The sequence below is a fragment of the Tasmannia lanceolata genome, unplaced genomic scaffold (genome assembly GCF_043159265.1).
Source record: "Tasmannia lanceolata isolate RefF3 unplaced genomic scaffold, GAP_Taslan_0.1 ptg000006l, whole genome shotgun sequence".
Taxonomy (NCBI): Eukaryota; Viridiplantae; Streptophyta; class Magnoliopsida; order Canellales; family Winteraceae; genus Tasmannia; species Tasmannia lanceolata.
In genome coordinates, this window is record NW_027518683.1 from 17,000,519 (window position 1) to 17,025,040 (window position 24,522).

The window sequence follows — 24,522 nt, forward strand, 5'->3', positions numbered from 1 at the left end:
TAAGAGGTCTTAGTATAGACCTTTGCCTCTTCCTATAGCAGCATATGATGGGGGGACTATAACAAAACACACGAGTGTCCATGTCATGTTAAGCGGCTCTCATCAGTATTTTCCTTGTATATGGCTATGGCAGTCTCAACTCAAAGGGCATAAACAATTACTTATGTCCAAAGAGCTAAGTGCCTTAGTTGCAAACAAACAAGTAGCAATTAAAAAGAAGAATTAGAGAAAATATGCATCATTTTATTTGATGATGATGAAGATGACTCAAGGTCGGTCTTTGTTGTTGAATATTGGTTGAAGGATTCTATTAAGGTTGACTCAAGAATGATTCAAGATCGATAGCATCTTTAACCTCTCACTCCTAGGATCAACGTTAGAGAGGTGGAAAAGGTCGCGCTAAATGGTCCTAGCTACTATAGGTTGGCAATTTGTCTCACATGATTCCCCCCCTTTTTTTTTAAACGTAGCAAGATTATATTAAAAAGTAAAGGAGGGCGACAAAGAGTGTCAACCCCAAAGATACGTCAAAGATGAGAAACAACAAACAGAAAAAGAAAAATACAACAGGACCCCCAAGTCAAGGGGGTAAGAAATCAAAACACTCCAACAAGAGTCTATCTACTCCTTCCCTAGCTAATCGATCTGCCATGCTGTTTGCCGATCTTTTATCATGGTTAAAAGTGATCTTTGAGTCATCAATTTTATCCAGCATCTCATCAAAGAACTGAACAAACCTCCAGGAGGAACCAAAGAACTCCTAAGCCACCGAATGATATTAAGAGAATCCTCTTCTACTATTACTTTATCTAATAACTCCTTATCTAGCTGGCGGATGCCTTGGAGCACAGCTCTAACCTCGGCTTCACCAGCAGCAGCTGATCCAATGGGCCCTGAAAACGCCCAAATGACACCATCCCTATGATCCCTTAGAAACCCTCCTATGCCAGCCGGTCCAGGATTACCAATACTGGAACCATCAAAATTCAATTTCGACATCCCACCAACAGTCTCACATGATTCCCCTATTCCCTTTTAAAGGCCTAAATGAGGTTCAAACTTTGTTTCTAATAAATATCTTCCTTCAGTTCCACTCTATTGTATTCTTCCAAACATCTCTCTCTCTTTTGCTTCCTCCTCTACTATAGTACCCTCATCCTCCATATTATCAATATCCTTGATAATAATTGGAAGCTCAACTTTTCTTAGGCCATTTCAATTTTCAACAGTATTCCTCTCGATCACATTTTCTTGACTTTTCTTTAACAAAATGAAGCTTTTTATCCAATCTTACATTCGCCTGACCGGAAACTCGAGCCTCCTTCCATCAATCTTTCAATTTGTCTTTCATTCATGGCTCCTCCATCCAGACAAGCTCGATGCAACAAGGAATCAGACCCCAGGACTCCATCCTTCAATCCAGAAGAATAGGGGCAGGGCAGTGACCAGAAAATCATTTTCTAAATAGTTTGTTTATGTGTACAAATTCCAAGAAGGCAAGCATACTCAAGGTGATTCTTTCGCATCCCGGCCGTTCTTCCATAAATCTGGTGACATTAAAAGCCCCTCTAATATACCACAGGTAGCCCCTTAGGTTTCTACTACTGCCTGATCTTCTGCTAGAGGAATCCCTGTCGTAGTTCTTGGATGCGCTGTATAAACCTCCTAGAGTTTTCGCCGTCGACTGATTTAGATGATATGTCATTTGTCTGTCTCTGATTTCAGCCTTAAGGAGTAAGTTTCCAAATTCTTTCTACATCATTGCAACGGATTAACCCAACGTGTTGCTGGCCACCGTGACATGATTATCAAAAAATGTGCTAATACCCTTCTCCTCACCAACACCCCTGCCATCTTCAGTCCAACGGTTCACATACCTTCTCTGCCAATAGAACAATGGCCAAATCAATGGGATTCAGATCCTAGGTTGCCAGAGCAGGAATCGAAGGCTGACTGCACTGCAACTGATCTCCGGTGTGATGGAGCTTAGACCACATTTTCGGTCACCTTTACAGATTTTTTTTTTAATATGAGAAATACTAGGATATAAAAAAAATTTGGCAAAAAATCATGATTTTGGAATTGTTTAGAGGGGCATTTTGTCAACAAAAGTTTGGTATAGCATTTAGGGACTTTCTGGAAATATCATTAAAAAAGATAGCCTTTTTTGTCACTCTCATGATTTTTAATGACTAACTGGGATATAATTTGCAACTTGGGGATTTATAGGCAAAAATCCCATATATTTTATGCTTCTATTTCTGTAACTTCTCTGGAATATAGCTATTAGATGCCTTGGGAAATCTCAATTTGTTTCTCAATAAATATGAAGGGAAACATCAAAAGAACACTGTCCAAATCCAGAAGATCATGAGTAATGTTGGATATCCCCCATGGCTATGTATTGAATGAATCACCTACGCCCAAGAGAATCCCTGAAAGCTACCTCGTAGTATTTATGAAGATCTCTAGCGTCTGCTTAATTAATCAGGTCTTTAACGCCTAATGGGCTTGAGATCACTTTGATCATTTCTCCCCTTTGATCTCTAAACACCCCTCCTACCTTGGCCGATACATGAACACTAAGAACTCCCATGGAATTTCAAAATGATCGCATCACCTTGATCTGAAACCCATCTAGCCACAACTCTCCCTTGAACAACCTTCATTTTCGATGCAGGTGTACTGTCGAGAATCCCCAAAATTCCTTTCTCGCTAAAGCCCAACTGATAATCCATACCTTTATATTCTCACGGGATGTGATACAGTACTTATTGACTGTTGGTTCAGCTCTATTCACCAGTAATCTCCACAAGAACACTGCCCATCTTTAAAATGATGAAACCGACTCGCATCTCTAACAACGATTTCTCGAACAGTGATCTTGGATATGAACTTGATTGCAAGATGGCAATCGTTGCAGACTCGCAAGTTCTTCATAACCCTTATCGGAACTCCCGATGGGGTGCTCATTAGAGCAAAAGCAATTGCCAGCTTCTCACTGTGGTGAGCCAAGCTCTGCTCTTTCTCTTCAACCTCCATATCATGCAAAACAGAGGTAGTATCAGGTATGTACCCATATTCCTTCATCTAAATTGTTAACTCCTTCAGATACAAATCTATCTCTTTCCATTTCGAATGTGATTTATCTCCCATACAGAACTGGTGCACCAGGTTCTTCACCTCAAACCAGCTTGTCCCAGGTTCCTTCTTCACATTCCTTTCTCCCGCAGCTCTCCTCACTTCTGAAACATCCCCCCATCTCTCCGCAGTAGCATGGATGTTCGAAAGCAAAACATAAGGAGCCGAGTCTTCAGGATCAAGCTTAAGAATGTCATTTGCAATCCTTCTTTCCATCTCTGTATTTCTATGGATTTTACAAGCAGAGAACAAAGTCTTCCAAATAACTGCATCAGGCTTTACAGGCATCGATCTGATCAACTCTTCTGCCTCATCCAAACAACCTGATCGTCCAAGTAGATCGACCATACAAGTGTAGTGCTCCAATCTAGGCTTCACCCCATACTTGTCTATCATCAACCCAAAGAATATATTTCCTTGTTCCTTCAACCCACTGTGACTGCAAGCATGAAGCAAACCCAATAACGTAACATCGTTCGGCTCCATTCCTTCTCTTTCCATCTGTTCAAAAAGCTCAATTGCCTCCAACCCACATCCACGAAACCCATAAGCACTGATCATTGAGCTCCACGCAACAATGTCCAAATCTTTAGATTCTGAGAAGGCTCTCACGGAATCGTCCAGACATCCACATTTGGAATACATGTTCACTAATGAACTCCTCACAGACGCTCCGGAGTCAGCACCAGCCTTGATAGCCTGGGCGTGAGTCTGTTGGCCTTGTCCAAGGGTTGCTAATTCAGAGCATGAACTGATAATACTCACAAATGTGATCTGATCTGGCCTGAATCCTGCCATTTTCATGAGATTAAATTGATCCAAAACTCCATGAGAGTGCCCATTTTGCGCTCTCTTCAAACTTGGGTCGGGAAGGGTTGAGATTTTGCTAAAAAAATGAATTAGAATCTACCCAAACCAGACCCCATTTTATGGTAAGCTTAACTCGAATTCCCATAAATACCCGATTTGCACTTCTCCAAGTCAAAAAGTAAGATCCAAAAAGCACTGTGAAAAGAATCCAAAATTGGCCCTCAGAAAATAGGCCCTGACAGCTGATGCACTATTGTGCCCTTGTGCATGACAATGTGAACACCATTTATTACCAAAATAGGCTCCTATTTTGCTAGTAGCTCTCAATTCATTGTACAAGATAGAATTGACCCAACTAGACCTCCGGTAATAACCTCTTCAACCTCTTCTTCTCTGAACTCCGTGTGGCCTATGTAGTTGTCCATGTCTATTACACGAGCAAGAAGGCCTATTCAATGATATGAGGCCAATTATGGTCACAAACAGGGGCGATGGCACATGAAAGGGAAGGGGGATAATTGGTCCCCCTTAATTTTTTGGGAAAACAAAATATGAGGAAGTCCAGCGTTTCGGGACTCTATTGGCCAATAGGGAAGGGGGACAATATGAAGCTATTCGGGACTCTATTGGCCATAATGTGCCTTGTTGGCTTTCCCTTCTAAAACTACAATTAATACATCGGCAAAAAAATAGCCCATCTCCTCTTGACGCTAAAACTGACAGGCTGGCATTGATTTTGAAATAAATTCTTCTCTTAAATACCATCAATAGAATCTTAAATAGTCGGCATTTTCCTCACAATCCAAACCGTTGATTTGTTGCACCCTTGCCCATAAAATCATCTCCATTGGATGATCCTAACTCTTCAATCTATAGATATTTCTAAATGTAATTTATCTACATATTAGAGGCTTAGGATCATCCTATGTAGATGATTTTTTCACCTGTGATTCCTAAATCAAAGTGCACTAATAGGACCCACGCATAATCTAATATTTGCACTCCATTTAATTGAAAGGTCTCAGATCCCTTGAGAGACATCTTTCAGCGAGGGAGATTATATAATGGCCGGTCATGTATGAGGGTGCAGCCAAGCCCCACATTATTTGCGTGATCCAAACTGTTCATTTGTTGGGCCCTAATGTATATAAGATGTGCCCCAAAATATCTTCTCCAATGGATGATCCTAACCCTCCAATTTATGGAGGTTTAAAATTGTCGGTACAATATAAAAATCTGTACATAACAGAGGGTGAGGGTGAGGATGAATAGTATGGAGAAAATTTTTTGGGATACACCTTATCTACATCTACGTAAGGCCTAAAAATTAATGGTTTGGATCAGCCAAACGATGCTTGGCGGCCACCATATATAATCTCGTTAGAGAGCGGTTTTTTTTTTGTTGACTCAAATAAACCCCAACAAGTTGACACGTGATAATACAGAAGTCTCAAGTAACTTTATTTACTCCGTCAATGCCCGTCAAGAATAACGATATAATGAGAAAGGAGCATTAAAAATTACATATTATTGTGTTTGAGTGAAAAACTTTTGCATTGGAATTATTGTTGAGGTGTTGTATAAGGTTTTGGTTGTAGACCTACTATGTAATTTTAATTTCCGCGCAACGATATCTCTCTACTTAATTTTCCCTACTGATCTAAGCATGGTAACCTAACCACATAAATCTCGTGTTTGTGCGTATGCTCGTTTGATTTTCGTGGCTTATTTTGAGTTTTCATCGAACATTAGATCGTAGTTTTCTCACATCATACCTGATAAAATATGGAAAATAATATTGGAGGTTTGCTTCTATTTTCTCTCATCCCCGTCAAAGTTGGTGGGAAAAACCTTTTCAATGACTTTGACACGGCAAGACAGACGATCGGGTCCGTTGATAACTTGCCGCCCTTTTAGTTTACGGATTTTTGCAAAAGAAGTCATCTACTTTGCTTTATTTGCAAAAAGGGTCTTCTACTTTGACAATTTGCAAATGGAGTCGTCACATTTCAATAGAATTTACATGAAAAAATAAACTATTGACATACAATTTTAAATTACGCTTTCACACAACTTTGGGTGATTTGGAGAGCAGATATAATCCTCAGGAGGTCCATTTTTTTTATTTTATTTTAAAGGAATCCTCAGGAGGTCCATAAGTACGTAGTAAGCTGCTTGTAAGAGAAAGCCTTGGATTTGAGTATTCTCACCTAACTTGCCTGCCTAGAGTGTGTCACCTCGAGGAAAGCAACAATATATTGCCAGATCAAGAAATCTATATTGGTTCTGGGTCCACTTTTCTTCTAATCCTGATAGAAATAACAACAGATATCATAGATTTCTCCTTGAAGAAGCTTGACTACTGTTCCAACTAACTGACAGTTTGTAAAACAAAGAAATCAATTCTGATCAGCTGCAAACTAAACATAAAACAAAATCCAGAAAATGGTTGTGGATAAGAAAAATTTATTGGTTAAAGAGGGAAATTTACGATTCATAATTTGAATACGAAAGAATTGTTATCTGTTTCCGACGCGAGCTTTAAAAAAACAAAAAAACAAAAAAAAATTGTCTGAAACTGCTAATGTTAGAAGCCATTCAAACAAAAAGTAATACATGCAGAGATGTTTTTCATTGCTCCTTTTATTTTATTCACTTTGTCATCAGTGATTGATCTTTAGTTGATATAGATGTAATACAGACAACAGACTTTTTAAGTTTTCCATAATGACATATACGTTTAATAGACTTATGTCAGGTAAGATGCGAAAATTATTCTCATTATTGGAATAGAAGTTTTGGAACATTCTTTCATTAATTATTGAATAACTCTTTTTCCCAAGTCATGCAAATGAATTTAAATAACCATTGAGATACTGAGATAATGTGCAAAAGACAGCAGATCCAAATCCAGACCCAATGGAGAAGGTCCACCTTTTTCTCTCTCTTTTTTTTGGAATTTTTTCCAATTGATAGATAGGTTTTGGAGAGCTATTTTTGGATTTTTTTTTCCAAATCCAACAACATTTAGCATTCTAAGGAAAAAAGAGAAAAAACAATAGATCAAGCCCAAACCATGTTTCTTTCGTAGATAGGCCTATGTGTATTTGAAATGTATACATAAGTAGGAGATAGAGCAGATGCACGCATAAATGTAGCAACAATATGATTGTTTAGGTATATATGATGGGCTTACTGTTCCTGCGCTCGAGCTCAGATAAGTGCAGAAACAGGATGGGACCAAATTTTTTGGGGGATCCAAAGCATTCATTTGATGGGCCTTATCATAGATAGGGTGTCCACAAAAAATCAGCTCCATTGGATCGTCCTAACCTTTCTATTTGTGGAGGCGGGAAATGGGCAGAGTTGTGAACAAACACTATCTGTCCATATTTCCCTCCACAATTGAACACCCTAAGATCATCCAATGGAGCTGATTTTTGGTACACACCCTATCTATGATAGGGCCCATCAAATGAATGCTTTGGATCCCCCAAAAAATGTGGGGCCACCCCCTTTTTTCTGCACTCGAATGCATCTATCTGCGCTCGAGCGCAGAATCAGTTTTCCCATATATGATCTATAGAGGGTTAGGATCAACCCTCTAACATACAGATCGGAGGGTTAGGATCAACCTATGAAAATGATTTTTGAGGCACAACCTATTTAGGCTGTGGCCCATCTAATGGAAGGTTTGGATCATCCTATGGTGCAGGCCATACCGTACTTTTAATAAAGTGAGGAGTGCCCTCAAAATACAGTGGTGCTTAACGAAAATACCCTTGTTATGAGTAATTTTGACCCTCAAATGTATGGGCGTCAATGGACATAGACAGTCCAATGGATCCTTTATGAACAGGATTTGGGCACAGCATCTGATCCATATCCTATGGTCCGAAATTAGAGTATCTCTATGTACGGAAATACCTTTCATATTTTCATGAGGGTATTTTTGTAACATTGAAAAGCCCCAACCAAAACCACAAATAACATTTCCTTTGAGTGTCTTCCCTGTTTCCTAACCCTATTCTCAGACTCAAAAGGTAAGGTCCAAAAAGCACTAAGTCAAGTATAGACCGATTAAGGAGTCAGAATGGATGGTGACCAACACATAAGTGGATCCGAAGTGAATCCATTCACCCATAGGCCCTGTTCGCTTTAGATTGTGACAACCGATTGTGAGATCCTAACCGATTATTGGGCCCTGTTCAGAATGTGACAACTGATTGTGAGATCCAAACGGATTATTGGACTCAGAATTAAGGCCATGTCTAGGGCTGCAAATGAACCGAGCCGGCTCGCGAACATGTTTGGGTTCGGCTCGTTGAAAGCTAGGCTCGGGCTCGTTCTTTTACTAAACGAGCTGAACCCGAGCCCAAAAATTAGGCTCGCCAAAATAAACGAGCCGAACTTGAGCTTTGTATAGTTCGGCTCGGAAAAGCTCGTGAGCTTTTTTGGCTCAGTTCATAAACGAGCCGAGCCGAGCTTTAAAGCTTGGATTATATTTGTTTTTTATATATAAAATAAAAGAATGTGGGTTGTTTACCACAGATGAAGGTTTGGTTGAGTGGTTAAGGCCCTGGACTTAGAGGGGGGTTGGGTTCAAATCCCACCGATGTATGCTAACTTTTAAGCCTTTTGTACATAACGGTGGCTCCTCCACTCCTTTGTATATCCTAACGATATATGTTATAGAGGGGGAAATAACAAAGCCTTTTGGACATAACGGTGGCTCCTCCACCCCTTTGTATATCCTAACGATATCTGTTAATGAGGGGAAAATATCCATCAGAAGGGGGGAAATAACACTGCCCAAACAAAGCCTTTTGGAATTAAATACTATACAGCTGATGCACTCTTGAATTCTTATGTACGACAATGAGAAGCCTTGCTGAACGCGCCCTAAGACTTTCTAAAAAGAATGAAGTCAAAAGCCTCTAAATCTACTAAGAACGGAATATGCTAAAATGTCGGGTTATTTTCATAATGATCGTCGGTTAATTTGGCATAACTGATAAAGGCATAGTAGAGTTATTCGAGACCATTCCAATAATATATTACAATTTTCAAGCCTCTGTCCAATGGTCGAATCAAAAGTTATGCTCGTTTGAAGTCTGACTCTTAATGTTGGAGGTTTGCTCATTTTCTTCTCCTTGTCAAAGTTGGTGAGAAAAACCTTTTGGACAATTTGACAGGGCAAGCAGTTGATCATGCCCGAGTGGGGGTTGGTAGGACCCACTTGGTCGTGGTAGTGGTCGTGGCCGTGGCCGGCCGTATCTTTCTCTCTTCTTATTCTTAATAAAAAAATTTACCATTAAAAAAAGACAATTTGACGATTGGGTCCATGATAACTTGCCGGCCTTTAAGTTTAATCCTCAATATCGCTATAATATAAAACAAATGGAAAAATGGAAGTAAAATTTGTTTTATTTTCATTTTTACAACATAAAACAAATTTTAACTTTACGTTGAACCAGTGGAGCCTAAAAGAGTAATGCTAGCGAAACTGAGAGTCAGACCGAGCAGGAACCGAACAAATGGGTTCTTGCCACAACATCACAAGTGACTTGAGACCCTTAGGCTTAGCGCGGGGGGGGGGGGATACATCTTTTTGCACACACATGACACGTTGTCATTGTTGGTCTCTCCCATCGGTCTTGCTCTCGGTTACCATACCATTTTCCTTACTGAAATAGAAGGACAGAGAAAAGAAAAAGCTCTATTGACACAAATCGTTAGTATAATTAATTGTTATTAAAATGTAAGTACAAAGAAAAAAGTATATAATTACATAAATAATTAGAACAATTAATTATTATTAAATATATTAACAAAGAAAATCCCAAATAACAAATCATTAGAATAATATGTCATCTCAACAATGAAAAGTGGCTTGGCCTTCAAATTCTTTCTGCAACCCTTCCTAAACCATCTATAAATGCATGCAGTAGCTATGAAGATGATTATGCACCTCCACTCCACTTAATTCTCATGGACTCTCCCCATAAGAATTGTACTGTAATTTGCTCATTTCTTCTCTGTGTCACATTTCTCTCATGCACCGACTTTTCCTTGGCCTGGTCAGAATCTTTGATCACGGCCTTAAATGGAAATGAAACCGATCACCTCGCTCTGCTCGCCTTCAAGGATCGGATTACCGATGATCCTCGAGCTGCCTTGGCCTCATGGAATCACACTCTCCATTTTTGCCAGTGGAATGGAGTCACCTGCAGTGCCAAACATCATCAAAGAGTCATAGCCTTGGAACTTGATGGACACAGCTTGACTGGCTCCTTATCTCCCTACATAGCAAACCTCACCTTCCTCAGACGAATTAGCCTCCAAAACAACAAATTCCATGGTGTAATCCCCCAAGAAGTTGGTTATTTGCGTCGACTTGAGGAAATCCTTCTGTCAGACAATTCATTTGGAGGTGAAATTCCAGCTAATATAACCTACTGTTCTGAGCTAAGATTGATCAAATTCACCACCAACATGCTAGCAGGGAGAATACCGGTTGAGCTTACCTCTCTTTCAAAGCTTGTTGTCTTGTCTCTGGGTGCTAATAATCTCTCCAAATCCATCCCACCTTCATTTGGAAACCTCTCATCTCTCACCTATCTTAGTCTACTGGAAAATAGTCTCGAGGGAAGCATTCCATCTGATCTGAGAAAATTGAAAAGCTTAAAATTTTTTCAAATTTCGGGAAATAAATTTTCCGGTATGATTCCTCCTGAGCTCTACAATCTCTCCTCCATTGCCTATTTTGCTGCGTCGAACAATCTTCTCAATGGAAGCCTTCCAGCAGACCTCGGAGAAATCGTTTTCCCTAATCTGCAGGTGCTTATTGTTGGGCATAATCTGTTCACAGGTCCCATTCCAATCTCACTATCCAATGCTTCACAGCTTGGACAACTAGATTTAACCTCAAACTATCTAACCGGATATGTGCCGGTGACTCTAGGAAACCTGCAACAACTTTGGTGGTTAGGCCTAGGTGATAATGGGCTCATAAGCAAAGTAGGTGATGACTTCAGTATCCTCACTTCTTTAACCAATTGCAGTCTTTTACAGGCAATACATTTAAGTGACAATGATCTCAGTGGATTATTGCCCAACTCCATAGCTAATCTCTCAACTCAATTAAGAAGTCTACGGCTAAATGTAAACCAGATCACCGGAAACATCCCAACGGGAATTGAGAATCTCATCAACTTAAGTTTCTTGGGTGTACAGGGGAATTTTTTGAAGGGTAGTATTCCCAGTGGAATTGGTAAGCTTAAAATGTTGGACGAATTGAACATGGCTGCAAATAGTTTTTCGGGGCGAATTCCATCTTCCATTGGCAACATCACACGATTGAGTCGACTCTATTTAGCTGAGAATGCCTTTGAAGGGAGCATTCCTCCGAGTATTGGAAACTGTAGCTATCTGCTAGAGTTAGCCCTTCAAGAAAATAAATTTAATGGGACATTACCAAAACAAATACTTAGCCTCTTCTCATTGTTTTACCTGAACATATCTCATAATTCTCTATCTGGGTCTCTACCTTCGGAAGTAAGCAACCTGAAAAATATTCAATATTTGGACGTTTCCAATAACAATTTGTCAGGTGAAATTCCTAGCACGTTGGATGGTTGTCTTTCTTTGGTGTACCTTTATATGGATGCTAACTTCTTCGAAGGAAGCATACCTACATTGAGCAGTTTAAAGGGTGTTCTTGAGCTAGATCTTTCAAGCAATAAATTGTCTGGGCAGATTCCGAAATTCTTGGAGATGTTCTCTTTGGAATATCTGAATCTGTCCTTCAATGATCTGGAGGGTGAAGTACCAAAAGAAGGGATTTTCGGAAATGTGAATGGAATCTCAGTCATTGGAAACAGTAAATTGTGTGGAGGTATCCCAATATTGAACTTATCTGCATGCCCCAGGCAGGTTTCTAAGGAAAGAGGAAGATCCCCTGCACTCAAAGTAATAATTCCAGTATGTAGTTTGGTTCTATGTTTAATTCTACTTACAGGTTTCTTTGCTATTCTTTGTTGGAGAAGAAAAATGAGAAAAAAGACGTCGCCTTCAACATCTTCTGTGGGAGAATTTTTTTTAAAGCTTTCTTACACAGAGCTCCTTAAAGCAACTGGCGGTTTCTCTTTGGACAACTTGATTGGTGAGGGAAGTTATGGTTCAGTCTATAAAGGAATTCTAGACCCAGATAGAACAGTTGTTGCAGTGAAGGTACTCAAGCTTCAAAAACAAGGAGCTTCTAAGAGTTTCATGGCCGAATGCAGAGCCCTGAGAACCATCCGACACCGAAATCTTGTTAAGATCTTAACTTCTTGCTCAAGCATTGATTTTAAGGGTAATGATTTCAAAGCTCTAGTTTTTGAGTACATGCCTAACGGAAGTTTAGAAATGTGGTTGCATCCAAATGGAGATGGACAAGATCAGTTAAGTAGTTTGTCTCTTATTCAAAGGCTAAAGATAGCCATTGATGTAGCTTCTGCATTGGATTATCTTCATTATCATTGTGAAACGCCAGTAATCCATCGTGATCTAAAGCCAAACAATGTTCTTCTTGACAATGACATGAATGCCCACGTGGGTGATTTTGGGTTAGCAAGGTTTCTTTTTGAAGATGCCAATAACTCTGCTCAGATTGGAAGTGGAACGATTGGGATAAAAGGATCAATCGGATATGTTGCTCCAGGTAACTACTTTGTCTGCTTCCTTTGCTCTTTGCTCATTAGACACGTCTCCCTAAACAGTTGATGATTTTTTATTATCTTGGATACCATGATAGAAGTTAAATTAGTGTAACAAAGATAAAAAAAAACAGTTAACAAACTATAATGCATCCTCTTTAACATTTTAACTGAATTTAGAACAAAAGACACAATAAATTCTCAATGAAAGGAAGATAAGATGATAGGAGAATTTTGTAAATGCTATGGATGAATATGTTTCTACTGATCTTTTTTCTTTTTTCCAAAGTTTTTAAATCTTATTTAGGAAAAACATGTAATTTCACCCATCTAGTATTCTGATGGACAACTTTTACATAGGTTTTTCTTTGCATCTTATGTCCTACTATGAATTTTATTCTTGGTCTAGGTTTTTCTTTGCATCTTATGTCCTACAATGAATTTTATTCTCGGTCTCTTTGTTTGCTAATTCTAATAATCCCTGTATGAGTATGTGGTAAATGATGGCCATAGTTTTGTATTTTTCATGTTTGAGTATCTGGTGAATGATGGGTATGATGAAGCTGTAAAATGGTATGAAACGGGTTATGTTTTGTTCTTCTCCCCCCATTTTATTCTCGGTCTCTTTGTTTGCTAATTCTAATAATCCCTGTATGAGTATGTGGTAAATGATGGCCATAGTTTTGTACTTTTCATGTTTGAGTATCTGGTGAATGATGGGTATGATGAAGCTGTAAAATGGTATGAAACGGGTTATGTTTTGTTCTTCTCCCCCCCCCCCCCCCCCCCCCCCCCCCCCCTCTGATTATAAAAAGGATTGGATTTGAGTCCGGAATCCATTGATTTGATGTGATTACACTCGCGATAAGATAGGAATCATCACTTGCTTATGGAGAAATTTAAGCATTATATGCATGACATGAAATTTAAGTAGTTCACTAAACTACCTGTTTCCCTTTGGTGTATAGCATATTATCCTTTTAGAACTTACTTATTTCTATGAATGTCTTCAAAACTTTACTGCTACAACCATCTAATAATAAAGACATCTTTCGAGTTCCCAAATATCCTAGATTTGAAGAGAAGACAGAAATGTGCTTTACCCTTCGAAAACTAACAGTTCTCATCTCTGAAACTAAAAGAAAAATATCCTTACTGTCATCTTAGTGTTCAAAAAAGCTTTAACTATTTAAAATGGGAGGTGCAAAAATTGCAGAATATGGGATGGGAGGCAAGGCATCTACACAAGGAGACATGTACAGTTATGGGATTCTTTTATTGGAGATGTTCACAGGAAAGAGACCTACTGATGATATATTCAAAGATGGTCTAAGCCTCCACCGATTTGCTGAGATGGCTTTACCTGAACGAGTGATGGAGATAGTAGACCCGCAATTGCTCTCAGAAGAAGATGGGGAGATTGTCATTAGAGAAAATACTAGCAATGTAAGAAGCAGAATACACGATTGTTTAATTTCGGTGGTCCGAATTGGTGTATTGTGTTCAACAGAAATGCCAAATGAACGAATGGAGATGAGCGATGCCATCGTGGAAATGCATGCATTAAGAGACATATACCTTGGGGACCAGACCCACTGAGGTAAGCAAAATATGGATTGATTCTTGGATGAAAGGTCATCTTAACTCAGTCATTACAAAGATATATATTATGGTAAGCAAGGGCCGTAAGGCTGGAAATCTTGTTTAGCAAGCAGGGTGATGATGCATTTGGTCTTCTCTTAAGAGTAGTACTTGTAGTGATTTCAACAACCAATAAGATATCTATGTTGTACTTGCAGATATCTATGATGGTCTTTCTGGATACTATTGAAGTATAAATGATTAATTAACACCAACTCTAACAGCTTAAAATGTTGGAGTAATTGGTTGTTAAGATATCTATAAAATTTATTTGCATATAGTTTTATATGCAAATGGTTTTGAACCTGCATATGATTATTTGCAAATAATGGTTATAGTACTGTTATTAATGATATAATTGATGACTTCCAAAGAGACATTCATGTCCTATTTGCAAGTAACATTAATTTGAAAGGAATTTGCCAGAGAATTTCTCAGAAAGGCATTTCACAGCTGACTTTTGCATGAGAGAACAGCCACCTCAAATGAGTTAAATGAATAAGACAAAATCTGCTTAAGAGTGAGCCTGTGTGGCTGTTCTCTCATGCAAAAGTCAGCCACGAAATGCATTTCCACAAAATTCCCTAGCAAATACCAATTTAAAATAATCCTCTTTTGGGTTTTTCAAGAAGAGTTTAACTTTTGGATCCATTTTTCCAACAAATAGAACCTCTGTTCAGAATGATAGGTATTTCACATGGTAGCCTAGCAGATCACTGGTTATTGTACAGTTTCCCATAGCTGTTTAATTTAATTTGGTCAGCTACTGTATTGATGGTTGAGCAAAGTTTTTAGTGTAGAACGGATATCCAATTCATAAATAAAGGCATGCAAAGAAAAAGATGGCAAGAAATTTCGAATTGAATGGGGGACTTTTCACCTATACAAGTGCATATGATTCAGGTCTGTTCGTCAAGTCATTGCATGGATGAATATCTTTCCAAGTACCGTGGAAAGAGTAAGTCAGCTATGGAGATACAAGTAGTCTTGTTGAAAATAATGTACACATCAATCAAATAATTTGTGAAGCTTGAATCAGGGCTTAAAGGTGCGCACTATAATGCTGCTTCTTGAAGATAAGTGGAATCTCCCAATGTGCAAGAATTTTTGTTAACTCTATTACGGGGATTCAACAAATTTAGACTCAACATGATCCAAAGATGTGGTTCGCGCTGCCAATCTCATATGGGTGTACTTGAGCCAGTCTCGATAAATTCAATTTAGACTATGACATATAAATTAATTAATTTTCATTAGGAAAAGATTATAGAGTTAACACTATAACTCAATAGATATTAGATTTTATTAGAGAGGTCATTGAGGTAACACCATAGATCCTTAAATCTGATTAGAAGAACACTTAAAAGTGAAAACTTATAGTCAAATATTTACAAACTTATTAAAAGATATGCAGAATAGATTCATAACAAAACTCAAACTTGTGATTTTTTTATTTTTATTTTTGAGAAAGTTTACAATTTTTAATAATAACAAAAAGGATTACAAGTGCACATATGGGAGTAAAGAAGACCCCTCATAAAACAGAGCACTAGAAGCCCCTAATTTGGCTAAACAATCAGCCAGATCATTGGCCTTTCTAGGAACAAGCGAAAAAGATACATCTCTATCCATACTCAAATCTCTAATCTCATCAATAAACTCATAGGAAATTCCAACAACAGTTAGCTTGTAAGGGAAAAGAGAACAAACAATAGATCAAGCCCAAATCATGTTTATTTGGTAGATTGAACTATGTGTATTTGAAATGTATACATAAATAGGATATAGAGAAGATGCATGCATAAATGTAGCCGAAAATATGATTGTTTTAGGCATATCTGAGATTATTTCAAATGATGGATGTAAATTATTTGAACAAAAATGAAAAGTTGCTGCTTACCACAAGATTTGAAAATGCTCACATATCACTCCCATCTTGATCCGTGAAGACTAGGAATTGCCGACATGTGGGCTCAATTTGGGAAAGACAGGCAATTTTTCTTCCCAAGATCAGCTCTTCTTACTTGATTTAGGAAATTGCAGTGCCAAACCCATTGAACATCGAAAGGAAGCAATGGCATTGGCTACCACTGTGTAAATACTGTCCAGCACCTACCCCAGTTTTGTTCTTCAACAGTACTAACTTGCCCGACCCAACCCGCATGGCCTGCCCCTTGTGGAATGTGGGATCTCACAATCACCCCCTTGGGGTCCAGCATCCTTTGCTGGTACCATTGAAAGAATCTTGTCCTCATACTTTACATACTTTACTTCTTCTTTTTTCTTTGTTTTTAATTTGACATTTATTATTCAAAAAAGTGCTAGACAAGGGATAAGTTGTCCCCTCCCCGACCAGGCTGCAACGGTACCGCTCCCGACATACAGTAGGATTAGCTTACATATCCATTATATGCTACGCATCCACATTCCCCGATACATTACCCAATAGCCTAACTTGTATCGGATCCAGCAAAAGTGTCGGTCCCCACCAAGTCATGATACGTGTCCGCCATGCCAGACAAACTTCTCCACTTCATCCTAGCTGGCAATTTTGATTTTCAAAAATCACGTTCGAAGACCTAGAGCTATTGTGCACCCTGAACGTGCACAATAACCATTTATTCTATCGTAAGCCATGTCATTTTCTTTGGCTGCATTTTGAGAGAGAGAGAGAGAGAGAGCAGTCTAGGTCTTAGAGCGGGATTTTGACAAATGAAATGGTGTGCCTCTCAATATAGATTCTTCCTATCCGCCGTGCTTGTACTTCCATTGCGCACTCTGATCGATTGAACCTTATCCTCTATTTCTTAATGATAAATATGTATAAGAAAATAATATCAAGTATAAAATGTAATAGGCCTCTCTGCAGTGCAGGGGTACGGCGCATAGATCTAAACCCTCCCCAGACCCCGCAATGGCAGGAGCCTCGTGCACTGGACCGCCCTTATTTTATAAAATGTAATACGCCCCCAAAGAAACCGGGGTGGGTGGAAAAACCCGGACAATATTTACACAATGGGGCCGGAGCATGAGCCACACGACTCCTTCCAAGGCATCTCTATACCTGCTTTGATAACATTCGTTGGCCCATGGAGAGATGAATTGAGAATGAGAAAACAAAATAATCAAGGAAAAAAAGGGGTAGTAGAAAACGACTAGGGGTGCAACTTGGGTGGGTTGAGCTTTTGGTAAAAAATGAATTGGAATCAGCCCAAAACCAACCCAATTTAAAGTAAGATCTCAATCCGAATTCCCAAAAACTAACCTGAGTTGCAGCCCTAAAAACGACATTGGCTAGAGGGTGTGAAATCTTGGGGGTGATCTTTAGTAAGATTCAAGCACGTTGTCTGTTAGGCCCCATACATTTGTGTTCCTCGATCGGGAAAATCCAAAGAAATGATGCGATGAGGAGAAAATAAAAGAACATAAAATTAAAAAAAAAAGGAAAAAAAGCATCTAGTTGTTAGAAAAAGGAGAGAACCCGGGAGAAAGCAGGTGAACTGGACTGCCCGACGAAGATAGGAGAATGGATTCCCCCCATTTTCCACTCTCGGAAGATCGAAATGGGTTGAAAGCCATGTCGAATTTATAGAAAATCTGATGAGAACCTATGTTGGTGTTTGGATGGTAACTAAACATGTGGTCAACGGATTTTGATGGAAAATGAAAGAATTTTCCTACTGTTTTTCACGGCAAGTGCGTCTATTGAATGGGCTCTAAAAGTTAATGGGAGACAACTCAAAATGTAGGGAATAAATAGTCTACGGGAGGAGAGAAGCATTGGATTTGCCGAGAACTTACTTGGGTGATATCATAGAGAGAAACAAGGGTGACACATCACCATAAATGCAAACATCGACTCTGTTTGGATGTTGGTAGTCCGTTGGGGCGGAAGTTTTGAAGAAGTCAAAGAGGCGTTGGGTGGAATGGAAGTCAGATAAGTTGGCATATCAAATTCTGTTGTTTGGTTGCCTGTCTGTGAATTTTGCTTGGAAATGACGCCCTTTTGTCATTCCCCAAAGATTCCACCAAAATTTCGTCGATTTCATGGTTTGCCATTGGGCTCTCTTTCGAAAGCCACGTAAGCCGACCAGCTCCCGACATCCCCGGCAGTCAAAATGCGAAAAAGCAAAAAAAAATCGACCAAACGTCGCACAGCGTTTTAAATCCCAGCTAAAGCCCAAGTTTTTTCCACTTTTTTTGCAACCAAACAGGCCCCGGGATGTTTTTTCTAGGGTTTTGATGATGTGGCACCAAATGGCAAGCAAAACCCGTGAGCCATGTTTTTTATGCAACCAAACAAGTGTTTCGTCAGTGTTTTTTCCTTAGATTTGTACTTATATTTTTTCTTCTTAAAATATCTCTGTTTTGCAGTAGGGATTTTCGTCTTTGCCTTTCCTTGTCCTCACAACTTTTCCCCTTTGATCGGTAATTTCTAGCAGTAGTTGTGAGTCTTCCTTTTTCTATTTGATTAGATCCATAGTTCTTCATTTTTTTTATTCTTATTTATTTTACTTTGGGCTTGTGATTTCTATTTTGTTACTATATTTACAGATACTGTTGCTGAAGAATTTTTCCACATTTGTTTTTTTTTTCTTTCTTTCTTCTTCTTCCTTTTTTTTTTTTATCAACATGAACGCTTTATCCGTTCAATATATTCTAATTTTATGGGATCATGATATAACTCCAAACAAATATATGTTCATGGCTTTTATTTTATTCCACAATCTCAGTTTCACTGTCTTGATTTATTGGTCAATTTTTATTTTAACTGATAGGTGAACTTTGTTGTTTTTCATATTCCTTTCATTTTTTTTAAAGAATAATGATATGGAAACAGATTTGGGGTCCTAGAGTGAAACCCAACAAATAGCCCCTTCACACCTTAATAATCAATGTTCCTCCTTTGTTAGATTTTTCTTCTTTAAAATGGCAAAACTAGCATGGCATATGGGGATTTGTTCTGTTCCACTCTCTGGTCTCCCTAGTGATTTATTGGTCAAAATTTTTATTTTACATGTTAGATGAAGTGTGTTGATTAGTGAAATATAACGAGCCGTTGAGTTTCTAAATGGCGTTTGCCGAGGTTACATATTTATGCTATATTGACTGTGGACTGTATTGGTTGATATTCTGTACAGGGTTTGGTATTGCCACTTTAAGGTTAGGCATGAATTTCTCCTGCATATAACCAAATAGGAAAAACTTTTTTTTTTTTTTGAAACGGCGGAATATATTGATAAAACGGAACCGAGATGGTCCTCAAAATACAAAGGGAAAGAAGAAAGAAGAGAAAAACAGAACCAACAAATAAAATACAATTAGGGCGGTAAATAATCGAACCACTCTAAACCCTGCCTAATGACCCCAGATTTAGCTAGACCATCTCATTAGCTGATAGGAAAAACTAACATAAGTGAAATTGCGTAAATTCATGGATGGCAGTGCCTGTATCCTAGACAGAACTATCGATTTTACATCTAAATTATATTTTTCATCGTTAATATAATTCGTTAACACAGGTATCACACAAGCAATGATGCTAGTTTTATATTATGTATAACGTATTCTATAGTGGCCTAGTTCCACTCTATTGTATTCTTCCAAAAAGAAGAATTAGAGAAAATATGCATCATTTTATTTGATGATGATGAAGATGACTCAAGGTCACTCTTTGTTGTTGAATATTGGTTGAAGGATTCTATTAAGGTTGACTCAAGAATGATTCAAGATCGATAGCATCTTTAACCTCTCACTCCTAGGATCAACGTTAGAGAGGTGGAAAAGCTCGCGCTAAATGGTCCTAGCTACTATAGGTTGGCAATTCTTCTCACATGATTCCCCCCCCCTTTTTTCTTAAACGTAGCAAGATTATATTAAAAAGTAAAGGAGGGCGACAAAGAGTGTCAACCCCAAAGATACGTCAAAGATGAGAAACAACAAACAGAAAAAGAAAAATACAACAGGACCCCCAAGTCAAGGGGGCAGAAAATCAAAACACTCCAACAAGAGTCTATCTACTCCTTCCCTAGCTAATCGATCTGCCATGCTGTTTGCCGATCTTTTATCATGGTTAAAAGTGATCTTTGACTCATCAATTTTATCCAGCATCTCATCAAAGAACTGAGCAAACCTCCAGGGGGGACCAAAGAACTCCTAAGCCACCGAATGATATTAAGAGAATCCTCTTCTACTATTACTTTATCTAATAACTCCTTATCTAGCTGGCGGATGCCTTGGAGCACAGCTCTAACCTCGGCTTCACCAGCAGCACCTGATCCAATGGGCCCTGAAAACGCCCAAATGACACCATCCCTATGATCCCTTAGAAACCCTCCTATGCCCGCCGGTCCGGGATTACCAATACTGGAACCATCAAAATTCAATTTCGACATCCCACCAACAGTCTCACATGATTCCCCTATTCCCTTTTAAAGGCCTAAATGAGGTTCAAACTTTGTTTCTAATAAATATCTTCCTTCATTTCCACTCTATTGTATTCTTCCAAACATTTCTCTCTCTTTTGCTTCCTCCTCTACTATAGTACCCTCATCCTCCATATTATCAATATCCTTGATAATAATCGGAAGCTCAACTTTTCTTAGGCCATTTCAATTTTCAACAGTATTCCTCTCGATCACATTTTCTTGACTTTTCTTTAACAAAATGAAGCTTTTTATCCAATCTTACATTCGCCTGACCGGAAACTCGAGCCTCCTTCCACCAATCTTTCAATTTGTCTTTCATTCATGGCTCCTCCATCCAGACAAGCTCGATGCAACAAGGAATCAGACCCCAGGACTCCATCCTTCAATCCAGAAGAATAGGGGCAGGGCAGTGACCAGAAAATCATTTTCTAAATAGTTTGTTTATGTGTACAAATTCCAAGAAGGCAAGCATACTCAAGGTGATACTTTCGCATCCCGGCCGTTCTTCCATAAATCTGGTGACATTAAAAGCCTCTCTAATATACCACAGGTAGCCCCTTAGGTTTCTACTACTGCCTGATCTTCTGCTAGAGGAATCCCTGTCGTAGTTCTTGGATGCGTTGAGACGTCATTTCCTGTATAAAGCTCCTAGAGTTTTCGCCGTCGACTGATTTAGATGATATGTCATTTGTCTGTCTCTGATTTCAGCCTTAAGGAGTAAGTTTCCAAATTCTTTCTACATCATTGCAACGGATTAACCCAACGTGTTGCTGGCCACCGTGACATGATTATCAAAAAATTGGCTAATACCCTTCTCCTCACCAACACCCCTGCCATCTTCAGTCCAACGGTTCACATACCTTCTCTGCCAATAGAACAATGGCCAAATCAATGGGATTCAGATCCTAGGTTGCCAGAGCAGGAATCGAAAGCGGGAATCGAAGGCTGACTGCACTGCAACTGATCTCTGGTGTGATGGAGCTTAGACCACATTTTTGGTCACCTTTACAGATTTTTTTTTAATATGAGAAATACTAGGATATAAAAAAATTTTGGCAAAAAATCATGATTTTGGAATTGTTTAGAGGGGCATTTTGTCAACAAAAGTTTGGTATAGCATTTAGGGACTTTCTGGAAATATCATTAAAAAAGATAGCCTTTTTTGTCACTCTCATGATTTTTAATGACTAACTGGGATATAATTTGCAACTTGGGGATTTATAGGCAAAAATCCCATATATTTTATGCTTCTATTTCTGTAACTTCTCTGGAATATAGCTATTAGATGCCTTGGGAAATCTCAATTTGTTTCTCAATAAATATGAAGGGAAACATCAAAAGAACACTGTCCAAATCCAGAAGATCGTGGGTAATGTTGGATATCCCCCATGGCTATGTATTGAATGAATCACCTACGCCCAAGAGAATCCCTGAAAGCTACCTTGTTTGTGTGTATGCTCGTTTGATTTTCGTGGCTTATTTTGAGTTTTCATCGAACATTAGATCGTAGTTTTCCCACATCATACCTGATAAAATATGGAAAATAATATTGGAGGTTTGCTTGTATTCTCTCTCCTCCCCGTCAAAGTTGGTGGGAAAAACCTTTTCAATGACTTTGACACGGCAAGACAGACGATTGGGTCCGTTGATAACTTGCCGCCCTTTTAGTTTACGGATTTTTGCAAAAGAAGTCATCTACTTTGCTTTATTTGCAAAAAGGGTCTTCTACTTTGACAATTTGCAAATGGAGTCGTCACATTTCAATAGAATTTACATGAAAAAATAAACTATTGACATACAATTTTAAATTACGCTTTCACACAACTTTGGGTGATTTGGAGAGCAGATATAATCCTCAGGAGGTCCATTTTTTTTATTTTATTTTAAAGGAATCCTCAGGAGGTCCATAAGTACGTAGTAAGCTGCTTGTAAGAGAAAGCCTTGGATTTGAGTATTCTCACCTAACTTGCCTGCCTAGAGTGTGTCACCTCGAGGAAAGCAACAATATATTGCCAGATCAAGAAATCTATATTGGTTCTGGGTCCACTTTTCTTCTAATCCTGATAGAAATAACAACAGATATCATAGATTTCTCCTTGAAGAAGCTTGACTACTGTTCCAACTAACTGACAGTTTGTAAAACTAAGAAATCAATTCTGATCAGCTGCAAACTAAACATAAAACAAAATCCAGAAAATGGTTGTGGATAAGAAAAAATTTATTGGTTAAAGAGGGAAATTTACGATTCATAATTTGAATACGAAAGAATTGTTATCTGTTTCCGACGTGGCTGAACAGATGGACGGTTTGGATCATCCTATGGAGTGGGTTGTACCCTACTTTTAATAGACTTACGTCAGGTAAGATGCGAAAATTATTCTCATTGTTGGAATAGAAGTTTTGGAACATTCTTTCATTAATTATTGAATAACTCTTTTTCCCAAGTCATGCAAATGAATTTAAATAACCATTGAGATACTGAGATAATGTGCAAAAGACGGCAGATCCAAATCCAGACCCAATGGAGAAGGTCCACCTTTTTCTCTCTCTTTTTTTGGGATTTTTTCCAATTGACAGATAGGTTTTGGAGAGCTATTTTTGGATTTTTTTTCCCAAATCCAACAACATTTAGCATTCTAAGGGAAAAAGAGAAAAAACAATAGATCAAGCCCAAACCATGTTTCTTTCGTAGATAGGCCTATGTGTATTTGAAATGTATACATAAATAGGAGATAGAGCAGTGCACACATAAATGTAGCAACAATATGATTGTTTAGGTATATATGATGGGCTTACTGTTCCTGCGCTCGAGCGCAGATAAGTGCAGAAACAAGATGGGACCAAATTTTTTGGGGAATCCAAAGCATTCATTTGATGGGCCCTATTATAGATAGGGTGTCCACAAAAAATTCAGCTCCATTGGATCGTCCTAACCTTTCTATTTGTGGAGGCGGGAAATGGGCAGAGTTGTGAACAAACACTATCTGTCCATTTTTCCCTCCACAATTGAACACCCTAAGATCATCCAATGGAGCTGATTTTTGGTACACACCCTATCTATGATAGGGCCCATCAAATGAATGCTTTGGATCCCCCAAAAAATGTGGGGCCACCCCCTGTTTTCTGCACTCGAATGCATCTATCTGCGCTCGAGCGCAGAATCAGTTTTCCCATATATGATCTATAGAGGGTTAGGATCAACCCTCTAACATACAGATCGGAGGGTTAGGATCAACCTATGAAAATGATTTTTGAGGCACAACCTATTTAGGCTATGGCCCATCTAATGGAAGGTTTGGATCATCCTATGGTGCAGGCCATACCGTACTTTTAATAAAGTGAGGAGTGCCCTCATCAAAATACAGTGGTGCTTAACGAAAATACCCTTGTTATGAGTAATTTTGACCCTCAAATGTATGGGCGTCAATGGACATAGACAGTCCAATGGATCCTTTATGAACAGGATTTGGGCACAGCATCTGATCCATATCCTATGGTCCGAAATTAGAGTATCTCTATGTACGGAAATACCTTTCATATTTTCATGAGGGTATTTTTGTAACATTGAAAAGCCCCAACCAAAACCACAAATAACATTTCCTTTGAGTGTCTTCCCTGTTTCCTAACCCTATTCTCAGACTCAAAAGGTAAGGTCCAAAAAGCACCAAGTCAAGTATAGACCGATTAAGGAGTCAGAATGGATGGTGACCAACACATAAGTGGATCCGAAGTGAATCCATTCACCCATAGGCCCTGTTCGCTTTAGATTGTGACAACCGATTGTGAGATCCTAACCGATTATT

At 38.7% G+C, this 24,522-nt stretch overlaps 2 pseudogenes; one reads left to right on the forward strand and one right to left on the reverse strand.

Annotated features, from left to right (window-relative positions):
- Positions 1 to 3,090: 3,090 nt before the first annotated feature.
- LOC143878774 (pentatricopeptide repeat-containing protein At2g41080 pseudogene) lies at positions 3,091 to 3,939 on the reverse strand (annotated as a pseudogene).
- Positions 3,940 to 9,942: 6,003 nt separating this feature from the next.
- Positions 9,943 to 14,249, forward strand: LOC143878775 (putative receptor-like protein kinase At3g47110 pseudogene; annotated as a pseudogene).
- Positions 14,250 to 24,522: the final 10,273 nt, after the last annotated feature.